A 4,575-nucleotide genomic window follows, 5' to 3' on the forward strand; every position below is an offset into this window, starting at 1 on the left:
TTGAAGTAACTACTTCTATGGATTTGGTGTTCATCTTGTTGTGCTAATGCGATATGGCAACTTGGACCGATATATACATGTGCGCGGTCCCACGCCGTAGCTGATTAACTGACCAACTAAGTTTATTGACGTATTTTGTCCCTTAAAAATTAATATGATAACTTTTTCGATATACCTGACAAAACAGAATGGTATTAAAACAAGGACAAGAGAAAATAAGGATGATAAAGAGAAATAATGTGAAGAGAAAAACTATGCTTAATAAATTAATATTTCCATGATGAGTTTACATTGAAGGAAACTATTTCTGTAGTTTGACTACTTGTATGACTAAATCTTTAATAAACTATAATATGCACTAGATACTGTTTGTATTATCAGTCATATACTTACTTACTTACTTACGCCTGTTACCCCTCGTCGAGGAGCATAGGCCGCTCACCAGCATTCTCCATCCAACTCTGTCCTAAACAATCATTTCCAGTTCTTTCCAGTTAACATTCATTCTTTTCATATCTGCTTCTATTTCCCGGCGTAATAAGTTCTTTGGCCTTCCTCTTTTCCGCTTCCCTTCATCATTCCAAGTTAGCACTTGCCTTGTGATGCCGTTTGGTGATTTCCTTAATGTATGTCCTATCCACTTCTATTGTGTTTTCCTAATTTCCTCTTCAGCTGAGAGCTGGTTTGTCCTCTCACATAAAACGCTGTTGCTGATAGTATCCGACCAGTGAATTTTGAGTATTTTGCGTAGACAACTGTTTATAAATACTTGTACCTTCTTGATGATGGTCGTAGTAGTTCTCCACGTTTCAGCTCCGTACAGTAGAACTGTCTTGACGTTCATATTGAAGATTCTCACTTTGAAATTAGTTGACAGTGTTCGTGTGTATGAGAGAGGAGGTCTAGGTCATCTTGCGAAGTCCAAATATATTAATTAAACGCTAACCGGAAAAATAATTAATATCAGTCATATGATCAGTCTGAATTAGACGATTATTAATAAAGTGAGAGAAGAAAATCCATTTGTTTATCATGTATTCTTATTAGATCATTGGGATTGAATAATCTTTTTGTAGCCATTTTTATCATGTGTTCAAGTACATGTATATAAGTAAAGAAAGAAAAAAGAAGATAATAGTAATTAAGTAACAGTTTGCAATAACATACATTCGATATGTAGTTTCACCTATATGATCAAGATATACTTGACTGGGTAATATGAACAACCATTATGTATCGGTGAATGAGCGTAGCTTATAAGTTTATTCTTATTTAAAATCAGACTATTTTTCCTATAAAGAATCATTCATTTAAGAATAAGTTCGTCTTCCCTTTTTCACCTTTTCTAATCGAATTACATTGAAAAGAAACAATTTTGGTCTAAGCAAAGATAGATACTGGCTAGCAGTGGAATCCAGTATGACACGTGTTTCGTCCTATTTAGAACTCGTCGGCTGGATGTACCTGCATCTCAGAATTGATGTTCACTCAGGGACTCGAACCCAGTACCATTCGCTTCAAACGCCATCGCGTTATCCACTCAGCTACCGATTCCTGATAGCCACTTGCTTGTGCAATGGGGTGAAGTTTTAATTCACTTAGTATTGCTTGTTTGAATCTCCCCATTGATATTTAGGAATGTAACTGGTCAGTCTCTAATTGGCATATGTGCATACTGTGCGTATTGCCTCGATATAGCTTAAATTGACAAGCATGGTAAGCAGAGATAGATAGTGACTAGCAGTGGAATCCAGGACGCGCGTTTCGTCCTAACTCGCTGAAGACAATGGTAGATGTGTAACTCAATTTCGTCGATTGTTTGAAATTAGACATTAACACCGTCGGATGCCGGCAGGCTCAGTAGTTTGTCCGTTAAGTGGTCGCGCGCGAGACTGATAGGTCCTGCATTCGAATCTCGTGAGGCGAGATCGTGGATGCGCACTGCTGAGGAATCCCACAATAGGACGAAACGGCCATTTAGTTCTTCCAAGTTTTCGATGGTGGTCTAGCTTCTATTGACTCATGATTTCAACTATGTAAAAAAATTTATCCTTTATCAAGTTATCAAAAGAGGAATTACACTTCTTTTCATTAATATCTTGATTATAATCTGTTTAGAAGTATTAGAAATGAGTACGTCAGTCATCTTATCATACAGTAAACAAGAATGATTAGTTATGATAGAATCAAAATCTCCAAGTTTATCTTTGATGACTGGTTAAGAATATTTCTATGCTGACAATTGACTTTGAGTATAAAAATAAATATGTCACATTGATTTGGTAAGTTATTATTCATTGATATGTTTTTGTATTCTTAGAGTATGCAACTGATGTCCGCACTAAAATAGGATTAAATCAAACTACTCATGAATTTATTCTCCAATTGTGCACTATGCTGAGATAAGATGGTGGTTGGAGGTAATCAACAGGAAATCTTGTAACTAAGTTTCTTGTTGACTACATCCAACCATCATCTTATCTCAATATAGTGTACGAATTATCGAGTCACTTAGACTAGTTGCCATATTGCTGCTTAGTCGATAGAATTCGATCTGTACTAAGAAGGACCTGATATACATGACATTATTCATCAACCACTGATAATCAATTGTAAGTGTACAAACTTTCTTTTTTTAGTTTATTCAACGTAGTTACATATCGAAGCTCATCTTTTTGCATCTAAATCATTACTTTTCGTATAAGACTATCTAATCACTTCCTGCCTTTAATGAATATTTTCTTGTAGATCTAATTTCGCTGTTTAGATAGTAGAACTTCATTAGGGAATTTTTATTTTAATAATTGAATTCATGAGTCGATGTAAGCTAGACCATTTGGTTTTCATTGGTGGTCTATCTTACATCGACACATGAATTCAACTATTAAAATTACTAAGATCTCCATAAATCCCATTCTAATCATAATCATCATGCGCTCACTAGTGACTGACTCCAAGATGATTTCCTGGAGCTCTAGTAAGAAGCCATGACCAGTGGAGCTTATCCTTGTATGTTAAAGACAGGTACTGTCTCAGGCAATGGATAAATGGTTGTGCGATCATTCATGGGTCTATTGAAGTTAGAAAATAACACCGTTGGGTTCTGGTTCAGTGGTTTAGAGGTAGGGCGTCTTGGGTTCGGAATTCCTCATGCGGGTTCGCATATGCACGCTTCTGACGAAACAGCCGTCCAGTGCTTCCAGATTTTCTATGGCGGTTTAGCTTATATGGACTTATGAATTCAACTATTAAAATTACTATAATCTCCACAAACCTCATTTTGATCACAATTTTTGATTTAACTATTCCTTACATTAGATCTGCTTGTAGTCAGTACACTTCTGAAACACTAGGATATTTTGCGATCGCACTAATTTTCATGATTCAGTATGAAATTTCGACTTTGAATATCAAAAAGCTAATTTTTAAGGTAGTATTCATTTGGTATTTTACTGAAAATTGTTAGCTTGATTCGCATCATTGAATGTCATTTCACCATGATCATCAATTAAATTTCCATAATCTTTTGTAAATTACTAAACTTTTCTTATTTGAAATGCAGTCTTACTTAGAAATTTTAGGTAGATGTGCTTTCTTTCCAGAGATGACGTTCATTCCATGATTCTGCTTACAGTGCTCCTGACTTTATAATAATATCAAGGTAATCCTCAGAGGTTATAAACATGTCAGAAACGACTGATTCATCTCAGTCCCAAACATCAATCGAATGATTTAAACAAATGAATCATTCTGGGTTCTGTTGAGTAGTTCATCATAGAGAAAAGTATTACATTTTTGGATATATATTTACTGACAGGTTAGACTTCAGCGTGAATGTCACTGCCAGATTATTTAAAAACTTAAATGTAACTTATCACAGTAGCAGACACGGTGCACTGCCTCACTGAACGACGCCCGATGTGGGGCTCGAACCCCTTGACCCTGAGATTAAGTGTCTCATGCTCTACCGACTGAGCTAGCCGTGCTGAATTATCACAGTACCAAACATCAGTAAAGCTTAATCTAAAGCAATAAGAATGACTAATATGAACATTTAGTACATAGATATATATATTTCATATATCTTCTATATCAGTTTAATCACATCTATCATAACAAAGCCTATTGAAGAATGCTTTCATGTGACCGATATTCTATCAATGTTTATATTATCATAGATGTTGTAAAAATCTTGTTTAGTTTCATTTGCAGTCATTCAATGAATCTGTACGGATAGGATGATATCATCTCTTCTTATGTATTGTATACACCTTATTATATATTGCAGTTTAGTTTAAATGAATAAACATAATAGACCTTTTCAATGGATGCCTATTCTACTGTTATGGCCTATCAAATAGTACTAGTCGGATTAAAGATTTAGACTGTAAGTGTTTACAGAACTTATTATTATTATTATTACTATTATTATTATTATTATTATTATTATTACTGTGAACTGAAATGTTTTTTATGATTACAGAGCAAGAATGATTTGCCGGTTTGGTTCTTTTTTTGTTTTGTTTTAACTTATTGTACTTCATTGGAATACAATATGATATGGATTGAAAAATG

General features: G+C 34.6%; 1 non-coding gene across 1 annotated transcript; it reads right to left on the reverse strand.

Moving 5' to 3' along the window:
• Positions 1 to 3,912: 3,912 nt before the first annotated feature.
• Smp_tRNA_01644_Lys_CTT.1.1 lies at positions 3,913 to 3,985 on the reverse strand. Its single transcript has one exon. It is a non-coding gene (tRNA).
• Between the last annotated feature and the right edge of the window lie 590 nt (positions 3,986 to 4,575).

The sequence above is a fragment of the Schistosoma mansoni genome, chromosome W, assembly GCF_000237925.1.
Source record: "Schistosoma mansoni strain Puerto Rico chromosome W, complete genome".
In the NCBI taxonomy this organism is placed as follows: Eukaryota; Metazoa; Platyhelminthes; class Trematoda; order Strigeidida; family Schistosomatidae; genus Schistosoma; species Schistosoma mansoni.